Source organism: Urtica dioica, chromosome 4, assembly GCF_054948205.1.
Source record: "Urtica dioica subsp. dioica isolate 48M chromosome 4, U.dioica_male_clone48M_v1_H2, whole genome shotgun sequence".
NCBI classification, from domain to species: Eukaryota; Viridiplantae; Streptophyta; class Magnoliopsida; order Rosales; family Urticaceae; genus Urtica; species Urtica dioica.
In genome coordinates this window covers 18,001,721-18,016,971 of record NC_142759.1, presented here as the reverse complement: position 1 = coordinate 18,016,971, position 15,251 = coordinate 18,001,721, and the positions used below count along the sequence as shown (strand labels likewise).

General features: G+C 38.3%; 1 long non-coding RNA gene across 1 annotated transcript; it reads right to left on the bottom strand.

The window, feature by feature from the left end:
• Window positions 1-1,577: 1,577 nt before the first annotated feature.
• LOC149400971 (uncharacterized) lies at window positions 1,578-3,738 on the bottom strand. The gene is made up of 3 exons (XR_016296746.1): window positions 3,648-3,738; window positions 2,416-2,548; window positions 1,578-1,739 (listed from the first exon to the last, which is right to left on the bottom strand). It is a non-coding gene; the product is annotated as an uncharacterized LOC149400971 (long non-coding RNA).
• Window positions 3,739-15,251: the final 11,513 nt, after the last annotated feature.

The window sequence follows — 15,251 nt, the reverse complement described above, 5'->3', positions numbered from 1 at the left end:
ATCAGTCCGCAGACCAGCTTTTCACAAGTTTTTATAGTAACATGTTATACTTGTTTTATTTTTAAGAAATAGTTAAATGATGTTTTTGGCCATGGTGCCTTTACAAAAAGTGATGAAAATTATGTTTTATACCTACTTGAATTTTAACAAAAGTTTTCTCAGAGTTTTAATTTTTCACCGAAACCTTAATAGCCAATGGTATTTTGGTAATTTCACTTTAAAAGTCGTTTTTGAAAATTTCCAGAACCAAAAGTATAGCTTGAATCCTTTTCTCAGCTGATCAGGGTAGTCTTTTACCCCGATTAGGTTCCAAATCTTTTAGAGCATCCAATTCCTTCGTCGGTCTACGATCGTAACTTCCGATATCCAGGTGAGAATAATCTCACTACAACACGGATTTGTTCGAAAATAAAATTAGCGACTATGCGATCTGTTTTAGTTGTGTTATGTGACTATATATGTTTGATTGTTTTGATATGTGTGATATGATATTACGTTATGATTCATGTGTTTATGATATGTTATGATTCACTTAGGCATGTTATCTACAATATGTTCTTATTCTAAGTATGTTATCAAGTATGTCAATAACTTATGTTATTCTTGCATTTGACGTAATCAAGTAATAAGATTAGCAAGTAAATAAGAGGGTCGTACCGCCTCGATCCAAGGAGGTAACTAGAGGATCTTCTCGAGCCGAATCAAGGGCTCACCTAGAGAATTTCCTCACAAGTTTATCAGACAGATTGGACGTTCTATGGGAGGTTGCAGCTCTATAATTCGTTACCAAAGGGTACACTGAATTGGTACGACTACTCTAGGGGACCCCGAATTAAAATATGTCACACTTAACTATTTGATATCATGTGTCACCATTTAGCAAGTGAAATACTAATAACTGATTATGCATATTTAATGCTCTTGTTTTGTGAGTATAGTTTTTCTCGCTGAGCGCTAGCTCACCTATGTATATTCGTCTGTGTTGTAGGTAAACAACCTATGAGCAAGTGAGGAGGGTGGATCAGCGGCGACGATGGTGAGAGGGTTGGGTTATGGTTGCCGTTTTTGAAAATAAAAGACTTCCGTTTTGCTTTCAGTTTTTCAATAAACCAAACCCAAGGTTTTATTTTTCATGGTTTAAGTTATGTTTTTTTTTTTCAATTTCGTTGAAGGTTACGACTTTAATTATGGTTACAATGGTATTTTTGGGTTTTAAATTCGAATATTAAACTTCGATTGTTTTTCTTTGTTGTTTTCGTTCATCAAGTTTTTAAATGAAAATTTATTTTTAAGTCATGAGTTTTCAAACTTTATATTTTAAGTTATGTTTAAAAAAAAATTTACCTCAAATTTTGTAAAGTTTTAAAAAGTAAGATAAGTAAGACGGTCCGAAAAGTCGGGTCGTCACAGTTGGTATCAGAGCAACGAACCTACGACCCCTTTCGCTATCGGTCGCATGGCTGCCCCCTACTCAAGTAAGTTAGTTTTGTTTTATTTTTGTACCTGTCACGCCCCGGGAAAAATGGGGTATGATTATTGTATAAAATGAAACACTGATAAATTTTACAAAACTAACTCACGGTGCATACTCAGTTGATTACTTTACAAGTCCAAAGATAAAAGAAAGAAAACGGAAATAAAACCAACCTTCGACACTTGATAGTCTATCCAGCGAAAACCTTCAAACTCTCGACCACACTTAATCCCGAGGTCTTCCTAACCCTTCTCCTTCTCACATCCTGATTATAAAAAGAAATTGAGGGAAATAGGGGTGAGCCTGAGGCTCAGTAGTTGCTATAGTAATGGTTTGATATTTTTGAAAAAGATTTTCGAAAATAATACTTACTTTATAATAATAATATTCTTGTCACGCGTAAATCACCATACACGTACAAGTATAATAGTAGTCTTATACGTGTAAATCACCATACACGCACAAGTATAACTTGCAGGAATGTAAATTGCATGAATGTAAATGACAGAAATGTAAATGACGGAATGCTGATGCTAGAAATGTAAATGCAAGAAATGCAATTGAATTTAAATGTGCATCTACGCCCATTTAAACGTAAACTATTTCCTGAGCCCCTGTCAACGTAACCCGTGACAGTCCTCTGATCAGAATGGTGCACTCTCCACACCCTTATATATATACGATTGCACTCTCCGCTTCATATATATACGTTTCCGGCTCTATCGGGATATACAAAACATTTTATTTCGCAAATACGGGATATATGTATAATATCGAAAATATTCTCAACTTCATGATCAGATATCCTGAGATGAAGTTCCGCCTCATTTTCTAAGAACGGTTTAGGTTTCGTGGCACGTTCACAACCATTTTCATTTCGAAAATAATATATACTTGAGGCCAAACCATAAAATCAGGAGAGAAGGGTTATAATAACCTACCTCGAGAGTAAGCGTCTATGTCGCTCTTCCACGAGACGTTCGCTCGTCCTGTGAACCTGAACGTTCACTAAAACCGAGACTCCAGACGTTCACTTACTCCGTGAACCCTCTAAACGACTTTCAATCTTGAGTCCTATCACGCTAAATCAAACCGATCCTGAATCAGAATCCTATGAGTAATCCACAATACTCATACTCAAACTCAAACGTAAGATTTAATAGAATCGTAGAACCCAAAGACATATCCTCGGAACAAAACTTCAAACGATACGAGAACGTGTAAACTCGAACGAAAAATTACGATCAATCTCAAAACCGAGAAATAATCCCAATAAGCAAGCCTCGTTCTTCTCTTTTCCGAATTCCAAAGGAAAATATCCAAACTTATTATTATTAAGCTCGCGTAACCGACAATTCGAACACTAAAACAAGATCGAGTCTTAACTCTCAAAATCCATAAACGAGCTTAATAATAAGAACGAATAATCTATATTTTTTTTCCAACTTACATCGAAACCGACTTTAAAACAAAATAAAACGTACTAACGTACTAACTCGAACCGATTCGTACAAAATAACTTTAAACTTCATAATTACAAGATAATAATAAGTAACTCGTTAAATTTTTAAACAGACGCTCCGCGAGTCTCCGAGCCTAAACCGAAACGCCATTATCCACCCGACGTTCTCTCGGTTCTACCCGGCCTCGCCTCACCGACGCTCGTGCGGCAGCTCCGTCATGTCTCGGCAGCGTCCTCGCCGTCCCGAACAGCCATTGTGGGCTCTGCTTAGCCCGCCTAAGACGACCCTAGACCCTCGATAACAAAACTCAAACGAAGACCAAACAAAATCCATAACAACTCAGTTACACACGGCCAAAAAAACAACATACACGGCCAAGGCCAAGTCTCACGGCCAAACTCGTTCAAAAACCAATAACAACCACAATTCCAAGCATGAATCAATCCATGAACATCCGAACACGTCCAGAAAATCAAAACCCCCAAATACAAGTTCACATAAACCCTAATTCTCTAATTTCGTCCAAAAATCTAAATAAAATTCCAACAATCCATCTAAAATTCATAACTTCAAGCAATAAACATTACCAACCGAGTCTAATTAATATCCAAAACCAGTCAATTTCCCAAAATCACTCAAGAAACTAAAAAATCCCAAATTCACTTTCAAACCCTAGATTCCAAAACTCATTCGGGTTTGATTTCTTTTACCTTGTTTTCGGGAGATTCAATCTTCCTCGGTGTGTGTCCTTATTTCTCGGCGTTCGTTTCCCGACCGGCGGCCACGGCGGCTCACGGCGGTGATTCTTCTCGGCCGAGGCGCGCACATCCACAGAGAGCGCGAGTCATCAACTCCTCGCCAGTCTCTTCTTCTTCGTCCATCTCCGCCGCTCACCTCACCGAAGATTATTTCTCTCTTCCTTTCCTTTTCTTTTCTCGGCCACTCCTCAGACGTAACTCTTGGCCTCTCATTCTTACTTTGCGGCTCACTCTCTCAGTCGCCGTCGCGCGCTCTCTCTCCCTCTCAGTCGGTCCATCTCTCCGTCCTTCTCTCTCGGTCTCTCTTTCTTTCTCACGCTTTTTTTTCTCTCTCTTATTTCTCGATTTTTTTTCCTGGTTTGGTGGCTTCTTTGGTCGGCCAAGAGATAATCACAAATGAAGAAGATGATTCCTTAAGGCTCCATTTGGAACCGGAAAATAAGAGAGAAAGTGAAAATAATAGAGAAAATGAAAATGTAAGAGAAAATAATAGAAAAAGTCAAAATTCTAATTGTGTTTGAAAATCATAGAAAATATGAGAGAAAACTAACGGGAAAGTAACGACGAGACTAGGGACGGAGCTAACTCAAGTCAAGGGTGGGCTCTAGCCCCCTCCCCCTCAAAAAAATTTTAGGATAATTTACAAGAAACCCCCCTGAACTCTTACTCGAATAACGAAGTGCACCATCAACTCGGATTTTCAACAAAAACTACCCTGTACTCACATTTGTGTTGATTATTGCCCCCTCCGTCAATTTTTTTCACAAACTGTTAAAGTTTTGATGACGTGGAGGTCACATAAAACTTAAAACATGCGTAATTATCAAAATACCCTGAGTTCCATTATTATTATTTTTTATATATATATATATTATTATTAATCCTTATTATTATTATTATATTTTAATAAATAAAAAACGTTAAAGAAAAACAAAAAAATATCTCTGAGAGAGTCTCTTCGTCTCTGAGTTTCTTAGGGTTTCATTCCGTCTCGATGCTCGGGAAGCTTCCGGATAAAGTCCTGCTCGGGAAGATCAAGAGCAACGTGTTCGACGCTCTGGTCCAGAAAGGCGGAGCCTTTTTGGCCGCCGAGGCCGAGCCGGGCGTCGCGTCGGTGGTTCTGTCGATGGGATTCGCTAAAAGGCTCTACGAATTGGGCTCGTCCCCGGATTGCGTTCAGGGGAATCGAAGGACGATCTTCGCTCTCCACGAGGACTTCTTAAAGCTCGAGAAGGATTTCGCTTCTTCTTCTTCTTCTTCTTCCGGGGTCGAAGAAGAGGAAGTCTCCGAGCTCATCCCGATCCCGATCCCAATCGACGAATCCGAAGCGGCTCTGAAGAAGTGTTGCAATGGGGTCTCCGCGGTCGAGAACGGAGCAGAGCAAAAGAAGTCCAAGAAGAAGAAGAAGACAAAGGACAAAAAGGACGAGCCTTTAGAAGAAAAAGAAGAAGAACAAGAAGTGGTAGCGCTCGAAGAACGAAATCGACTTGAACACCCTCAGATTGAACCTCTCGATCGCGAACAGAGCCCGGGGATCGGAGCAATTGACGACGTCGGTGAACTTGCAGCTCGACTCCGGCGACATAGCCGCCAGGGATGCGTTGGAAGAAGATGGAGGTGGTGGAAGAAGTGCGGTGATGGAAGAAGATGAGGAAGAATTAGATATATATATTTTTTTGATTTTTTTTCTAATGCATTTGGAGATTCAGAAGAGTATTTTAATAATAATAATAATAATAAGATTTCTAATGCATTTTTTAAAAAAAATTATTTTTAATTTTTTTTCATTTGTTTTAAATATATTCATTTGATAAGATTACTAGTGTGAGATCACGTGCTCAAAAATTGGATGTTAACGGAAAAAAATTAACAGAAGGGGCAACGCGTTAACAGAACAAGAGTTCAGGGTAGTTTTTGTTGAAAATCCGAGTTGATGGTGCACTTCGTTATTCGAGTAAGAGTTCAGGGGGGTTTCTTGTAAATTATCCAATTTTTTATTTACATTTTTTGCCCATTTTTAAAAAATTTACATTTTTTACCCTAAAATATTTACACTTTTGACCCATTTTTTTAAAAAAATTTCATTTTTACCATGAATTTTTTTAATTATAGCCCCCCTAAAATTTTTTATTTACACTTTTTGCCCATTTTTAAAAAGTTTTACATTTTTACCCTAAAAAATTTACACTTTTGACCCATTTTTTAAAAAAAATTCAATTTTTACCATGATTTTTTTAATTAGCCCCCCTAAATTTTTTTATTTACATTTTTTGCCCATTTTTAAAAAGTTTTACATTTTTACCCTAAAAAATTTACACTTTTGACCCATTTTTTTAAAAAATTTTCATTTTTACCATGATTTTTTTTAATTAGCACCCTTTAAAAATTTTTATTTACATTTTTGCCCATTTTTAAAAGTTTTACATTTTTACCTTAGACAAATGTGATCCCCTCATAGACAAATGTGGAGAGATTCTCATTTTCCATTTGATTTTCGAAGGAAAATGGAATCCTCATTTTAGTTATACACTTTCCCTCGCATTTTCCATCATATTTTTTTTCTACCATATTTTCATCAATCCAAATAACCTTAGTAAAATAGGAGGGATTTCCATTTTCATTTCCCACCTATTTTCCGGGTTCCAAATGGAGCCTAATTTAAGTGGTAATGTTGACGTGACATAAAATGAGTGGATGAAGATAAGGCAAGAGATAAGACCAAGAGAGCATATCTTCGAGAATTACAACCCAGCCCTTTTTTATAAATTCTCTTCAAATAGGTCCTGAAAATTGTTACAATTATATCCTTCATCGCCTAATTATATAATTAAATCCATAACTGATTGGACTTTTAATTATATGTTTCAAACCGAGAATTTTCTCGTTCGTTCTCGATTAATTCAAATATATTCAAGGTTTCTCGGAATTAATTCTCGTCCTTGAGAATTTATTTTCTTAAATTAAATTCCAGAATATCTCCTCGGAAAATAATTTATTATTCGAGACGAACTCGATAAATCCATCATTTTATTCCGAGATTTCTCCTTACCTTAATATATTTCAAATCCAAAAATATTGGAAATACTTCTTAGAAAATTAACCACATAAATTTCTCGTCCTTTTGATGAACTTAATTTACAACATTAAGCTTAAATTTCGAGTCGCTACAGTACCTTTAGTTTATTTTTTTTCTTACCTCTCTTATTAGATGGATGATGAAGTAACCAAGCACGTGATCGCGGAAACCCGATGCCGCAATGACGATAGCAACCTCCTGATCAAATTCTAGAGACGAAACCTCCAATTCTTAGTAGTGAGGTGATAGATATCATTGGCATGCAGGAATGGTGTAACAACATGGACATTCACTTTAAAGTGTTGCAAGTTCGGGAACCTCTACAGTTATCTTTTACGCAACTACAAGTACAAGGGAGAGTATTGGAGTACTGGCAAAGGAAGGTTGAGGATCACCCCCAAATCGTTTGGGAATACATGAAGGATGAGGTCATACGAAACTTCACGGCTCAAGAATGGAAGAAAAAATTGGAGAGAAGACGTTACCAGAAAATCTTGAGTTCATGGAAGATGAAGGACGGGCAGACGACAAAGGAGTACTACAACCGTTCTTCCGACATGTTCCATCGTTGTCCTTTTCATCTCGATGATGATGAGGCTATTAATGTTTACTGGAACGGGCTCTCCGAGTTTGAAAAACAACGAGGGAAGTATCGCACCTACGAACTTGCGCTTGGAATAACCTACGAAGATTTCTTGAGGCACATGAAGCACTACATGGAGCTGGTCGACGAAGACGACTTGCCACTAAGGAACGATATTAGGATGGACCCTATCGAGTCTGAACCAGAGGAGGACCCTTCTGAAGAGGATCCGGACGAGGACCCTTCTGAAGACGAACCAGTCGAAGACTAGACTCACCTTTTATTCTTTAGGTTACTTACTAAGTTGTTTTGTTAGTTTGCTTTAAGTTTTTGTTTTTCTTTGCTCTTTTGCTCGGTATGTTAGACTAGTCGATTTTCACCATCCCTCTTTTGTGGCGTATGATTGTGTGAAATATATCGATTCAAGTATGTATGAGAATACAAGAATCCACATGTCTAATTTAATAGTATATTCTTCAGACCTAATATGGAAAACGTTCAAGCTGCTCGTGGATAAGGTAATGGAAGGATAAGAGGCCGGGGTAGAGGAAGAGGCAGGGTTGCCGCCGAAGCTCCAATGCGAGATGCTCCTCAAGCTATTCATGTTCCTAAACAACAAGCAATATAACATGCTCAGGGCCCTGCCCCTGTTCCTCAGCCAGCTGCCCAACCCGATCTGGCGGCTTTAGTTAACACATTGTTGCATCGTATCGAAGCTCAAGAAGCCGTGATACGCGAGTTGAGGAACCAGCAGCCACCGCCAGCTCAAATGTCAATGCATGCGGCACCACAAGCAGGCGCTCGGGTGGTACCCCCAATGGGACAAGTCAATGTTGCTACTAATCTATTCGAGAGGTTCAGAAGGATGATAGCCCCCGAATTTGGAGGATCGACCGACCCTTTAGCGGCTAACGAGTGGATATCGGAGATAAAAACAATCTTCAATTTCATGGACATAACTGAGGAGGAAAAGGTCGTATGTGCATCGTTTGTCTTGAAGAAAGACGCACACTATTGGTGGGAAACAGCGGCAACGAGGAGAGACGTACATGCTATGACTTGGGAAGACTTTCTGGAAGAATTCACCAAGAAGTACTTCAACATTAGGGCAATGAATGTTCAACAGAAGGGGTTTACAGAGCTGAAACAAGGCACGAGGACAGTGACTGAGGCGGTCAGTAAGTTCAACCAATTGGCTAGACTGTGCCCTCTTTTGGTTCCGACAGAGGCAGAAAGAGTTAGATAGATGATGAGAATATTCCGACCGGAATTAGCCTTAGCCATTGATAGTGGAAGTTAGCCACCTACCACAGTCGCAGACTGCCTCGAACGTGCCATGCGAGCCGAGTATCACTTGATCCAAGTAAAGGAGGAACGAGCCCTGCACACAAACAACATGCAAACGAACAATATTAGCTCAATTTTGTTTGACGGGAAGGAATTAGTTGCTATATATATATATATATATATATATATATATATATATATATATATGTAAAGTATGTATATATACCCACATAAATTATTTATAATATATAACTTATATATATTATATCCATATTTTGTAATCTAAAGAGTATATTAAATTCAAAAATACCCTAAAGCATACATAAAAGAAAAACTTCAAAAACTACCACATAAAAAAAATCATTCAATACTACTTTACTACAAAAAAAAGTCACTCGAACAAAAATATTTTAGCCTTTTAATTAAACTTGAAAAATTTGGGATTTCACACAATGTATGTGACAATTTGCTCCGATACAATAGAACAAATATAAAACAATGCGTAAAAGTAAATGACACAAAGAATGGTAACCCAATTTGGTGTAATGTCACCTACTTTGGAGGGCAGTGTGCCCAGTGGAAAGGAAATTCACTATACAAAAGTAGTCAATAGTACAACAATTGATTTATATGAACAATCCCTACTTCGAGGCTCTTTTCTTATTACTACTCGTGAATTCCAAATCAGGCTCCCTTTGAATCTAAGATCCCCTCAATTTCACTCTCGAACACTCTCCTAGTGTTTTGTATTCTTCGATGTCAGCGTTCGTAAAAACTTCAATCATGAAATCACAAAAAACCCACACACCTCTCTAATACGTCTGAAATAGTGCATTGAGAATCAAACCACACTACACATCACACAAATAGTTTCTCAGTCCGCTGATAGAACACGTTTAAGAACCCTAAAAGTGTGTATGAATGCATCAAACTTCTAAGGGTGAAACCTTCGCCTTTTAAAGCAGTCAACACTTCCGATAGTCGAATTAGAGTTTCTTTACCCATTCACGTGGAGAAGATAAATGTATAAAATCTTCTGTGAAGTATGCCATCGAAACAAGGAACTTGCCAAAAATACAATTCTGCACAAAGTGGCCAAGATATCTCAACATATCGTGGAGCATGTTGCAATACATTTTGCCAAATACACTTGCACTAAAAATAAGTCAACAACACATATAACAACATACTTAACTAGAAGAGTCAAATCAAATTAACTACATATTAAATCAAATTAATTTCTTAGTAAATTAAATTAACTCTTCTCCAGAAGACTATAATGGTACATGTGGAATTATGTTTGCTATTTATTTAATAAACTAAAACTTAGACTAAAATTTTAAAATGAGATAGATGATTTGCTAGGTGCAACAAATTTTTGTTATTAATGCTCATTTTTAATATGAAAAAATGAGAACATGTGAGATATTTTTAAGAGGAGAAGGCATAAAAGTCTTATTATGAGAATATGTGCAACTAATGCCATTAAATATAAATGGCGTTGTTTATTTGTAGCCAAAACTAAACTATAAAATTGGAATATAGCCAACGTTTGCAAACTAATATGAAAATAGTCAATGACAATTATATTTGACTTTATTAAACATGTTATAATTAACAAAAAAAATGTAAATAATTTAAAAATTCGACAATTAATGACAATTAATGTATCAATAGTGAACTCCGGCGGAATTCTACAGTAGTAGACATGATTTTTCATCCAACACAATGAGTTTATTTTGAAGCTCTTCTCGTTACGAATCCGTAGGATTCAGAATCACTCAATTTTGAATTCATATGAGGAATATATGGATTTTTGAAGTTTTGATGAGAAAAATAATATGAGAGAAAAAGTGACGAATTACTATAAGGAAAAAAAAATGGTTGGAATGTCAAAATATGAAATTTGGTTGGTTTATTCAAGTGTCACCTCATCTGTTTGACTATTTTCCTAAAAGTTTACAAACTTTTGCTATATACCAAACGTGTTATTTGGAATGGGCTAATAAATTACAAATTTCAAATATAAAACCCTATTATAAACTTTCTTTTCGTAATTAAAAGAAAGGGATTTTCAAAGAGAAATTTCATTATTTGGACTTAAAAATGGATTAAATATCTAATTTGGACCTTAACTTAATGAAATATCTTAAAATGGACTTTTGGGTCAAAAGTGGACAAAAATACCCCTAGACTCATTTGAACACTCTAACTCTCCTAACATTTCGCTCTCTCTCTCTCTCTCCCTCACTCGAAAAAAACGAAATCAAACACGTACGATCTCATACGAGTCCATACGAGTCCATAAGAGCTTATACGATTCCATACGAGCATATACGAGTCCATACGAGCTTATACGATGGCGCGCGATGGAGTTTCCGGCGGCGGTGGATCTCAAAAATCCCGAGCTTCAAAACCAAGTAAAAAGGTGAGTTTTCATTTAATTTCTTGTTAAACTTCGTTGAAAATAGTTAGAATAGGGTTTAGGACTTAGTTATTACCTGATTTGAGTTGATTTGAGGTGATTTGGGTCGGATTTAGATTGTTAGGGTTTGAAATTAGGGCCAGTGTACGATGAGATTGATGCATCGTACGATGTCGTACGATGCTGTACGATGTCGTACGATGAAATTCATAGAGGTCTACGATGCGATACGATGGTGTACGATGGGTTTATGTTTTCTCAAAAATTGTCGTACGACTCTGTACGATGTCGTACGATTCGGTACGATGCTATACGATGATGTTTTAAAAAAAAATTAATTTCTTGTTTTACGATGATATACGATGTTGTACGATGCTATACGATGATTTTTTAAAAAACTTTAATTTCTTGTTTTACGATGATATACGATGCTGTACGATGCTATACGATGATTTCTTAAAAAAATTTAATTTCTTGTTTTACGATGATATGCGATGCTGTACGATGCTATACGATGATTTTTTTAAAAATGAAAGAGATCCTCGTATGCGCGGCGCGCGGTCTCGGGAAATTGAATTGTGATTCTGATTTAATTTTGTTGTTTTTTTAGGACAATTTAAACTACATATACAACGTCTCATTCCCGGGGCGTATCACGTACGGTGGGACGGGGATCTTGAAGCTTGTACGGAGTAGATTCGATGAGCTCGGGATAAAAGAACGAATCCTCGGGACTCCGTTCGAGCAATTTTTTACGGAGAGCGAGCTTGGTTTCTCACCGGTGCTCGTACATACTCTCCTTCAGAAGAAGATCGAGGCGACGGTACGGGGGGAGATACATTTTGGTATCGGAGGCAAACGAGTACGATTTGGACGCCTCGAGTACGCACTCGTTGACTTATGAAGACGGTCCGACCAAAGCCGAACAAGACGAGCGAAAGAACGATGGATTGATCACGGATCACTTGAACGGCGTTGCCGGAAGCAAGTTGAGCGCGTTGATCAACGCGTTCACCATATGTCGAAGCCCTGACGCTTCGTTCAAGCTCGGGCTGCTCGTATTCGTCTATGGGTATCTTCTGGGGCAGCCGGCCAACAAAGCCATCGAAGAAAGGTGGCAGAAATTTCTATACATCGTTCAAGACCTCTCTTTCTTCTTCAAGATGCCTTGGGGAAATTTGAGTTGGGCAGAGACGTATTCCAGCCTGTCGGTGAACCTACGGCGTTATCACGAGACGCTGCAAAAGAAGTTGAAGGACAAGCCGGATGTGGCACAGAAAGAAGCCAAGTACACATTGACGGGTAATCTCCATACCCTTCATTACTGGGCGTACGAGGCTATCCCAGAGATCGGGATGAGGTTCGGGTCGAACCAGGGGATTCGTGTGCCCCGGATGCACTCGTGGTCTAGTAATGTGCTCATAATGGGCAAAGACATCGAGGCGGTCTTGAATAAAAAAACGGTAACTTTTTATTATTTATCGTTTATTAATGTATTTTACATTATTTTGGAATATTGGTAACGTTTATTAATGTATTGTAGGTGGGTGTTCTTCAAATGCTGAGACCAAGGGCACCAGAGAAAAAAATGTTCACTCTCCTCAAGACACAGACGAGCAAATGTCTGTATCCCATAGACGTCGAGGGAGAAGATGCGACAGAGCCGCGAGACATCGAAGAAGAAATAGATCGAGTCGCGACTGTTGCAGAAGATGCCATCGTCGGAGACTCCGACGACGAACACGTGTCAGACACTCCACGTGTTCGTCTTGCTAGTCCGACCACTCCTGCAATGGGATCGAGGCCCACAGCGACCTCTCGCGCCGACATTCCCGAGGCCTTTGTCATAACACGGGAAATGTGGGAAGAAATGCGAGCTTCCCAAGAACAACTGCGAGCATCTCAAGAACAACTGCTAGCATCCCAAAAAACGAATGATTCAGTCACAAGGGATAGTCTTACGTTCTCTTTGCACGACCGGCCGTAGAGTTGAGCGAATGAGTGTTAGACAGGTTAGATTTTGTGACAAGTTTAAATCAATTTAACGTTTTAGAGTTGAGTTTAAATTTAATTTAACGTTTTAAAGTTCAGTTTAAATTTAATTTAACGTTTTAGAGTTAAGTTTAAATATAATTTAACATTTTAGAGTTAAGTTTAAATATAATTTAACGTTTTAGAGTTAAGTTTGAATATAATTTAACGTTTTAGAGTTAAGTTTAAAATTTAGAGTTGAGTTTAAATTTTATTTTAACGTTTTAGAGTTAAGTTTAAATTTTTGTGACAAGTTTAAATTTTGTGACATATTTTATTACTTTGACTTTCAGCTTTCTATGTGGAAGAGGCTGAACATTTTGTTCGAGGACGCAACGGGCTTGCCTGGGGGTGAAATTCCCACGACCCAAGCTGATGGTCGTAAACGCCGGACCCCTCCTCCTCCTCCTCCTCCGGCGGCTAGTCAAAAGCCGGCGTCTCCATCGCATGACCCGGAGCCGTCTTCTACGCATCGCGAGTCATCGAAGAAGTCAGAGCCGTCTTCTACGCATCGCGAGTCATCGAAGAAGTCGAAGAAGCCGTCTTCAACGCATCGCGAGTCGTCGAAGCGATCGGAGATCAGGCCGGTGACTTCTCCCAGGTTGTCGACGTCTTCGTCGAATCCTCGTAGAGAAGACATTTCGGATAAGCTACGCCCGCTCACAACTCCTCTAAGGAAAAGACAGAAGGCACAGCTTACTCCGGCACGTCCAGATCGGCAAGTGCGACAGAAGACGTCGCGTTGGGCCGAATTCACTGATCCGACGAGGCCCAAGTATTTGGAAAAGCCGATCCCCAAGTTCAAGCCGTTGAAGGACGCGAAGCAAAAAGAGTTTGATAATTTCGTTAAGTGGGTGCGGATAAAAAAGTGGGACGGTAAGTTCATGGAGTCTGTTCGACTGAAGACATGCGACGGAGACACGATTTTCTTCGACACGATATTGACAGAAACCAGATGGCTACATGATTCGGTACGTTATTATATAATTTCACTTTCCCTATCAATTTAAAATAACGCTATATGTTTCTAATGTCTCAGCATATTGATGCTATGATTCACATGGTTCGGGCTCGCCAACGAGCTCTCGACGGATATCGGCAAGACGTCCGAATCATGGATTGTCGGTGGGTCCAGCACGTGTACGGCCGATTCAGAACGAAAGAAGCGAACATCAACAAGGCCATCGAGCTGGGAGCAGAGCCCGAACCCGTGGACTGGGACATGAAGGCAACTATTAGCCCGATGACTGGGTATAGGGACGCCGATATTTTGCCTTGGGATGGTGCTCGCGAGATCCTGTTCGTCGTGAACTTCCAGAACATTCATTGGTTCACATTTCGGATCGACATCGAGGCCTGGACCATTACCGTCCTCGACTGCCAAAAGGATCTCATGCAGTCGTCGAACCATCAAAAGGACTTCACTGAGCTGATGGAGGTACGTAAAATGTTATGTTATTCACAATTATTACCTTAGAGCAACAATTAATTAAATTATAAGGGTTACTTAACATTGTTAAAATATTTATTATTCAGACTTGGAGTCGAGCATTTGCGAGGATTGTGGCCATAGGTGGTTTCTTCAAGAACCATCCCCACTCTTACCGGGAGAGTGAGCATGGTGAAATTAAGTTCACTAACCTGACGTGGATCGTCGATGACAAGGTCCCACAATGTGCATACAGGTAAACATGTTCTTTTAAAAAAGTTTTTTTTGACTACTTAATTGAACTTTTTTTGACAACTTTTAAACAATTATCTTTTTATTGACAAGTTATTTTACAAGTTTGTTTATTTTTACAAGTTCGTTTAAAAAAAAAATTTACTAGTTAATTGAACTTTTTTTTGACAAGTTTTAAACAATTATGTTTTTATTGACAAGTTATTTTAGAAGTTTGGTTTTTTTTTTTTACAAGTTTTTTGACAAGTTTATTGAACTTTTTTTTGACAATTATGTTTTTATTGACAAGTTTTAAACAATTATGTTTATATTGACAATTTATGTTTTTAAACAATTAGTTAATTGAACTTTTTTTTTCAAGTTATGTTTCAACTTTTTTTGACAATTTCTTTTACTTATTCTTGTGTTGTAGCGGTGATTGCGGGATGTTCGCACTGAAGTATGTCGAGCACCTAGTACTGAACGAATCATTT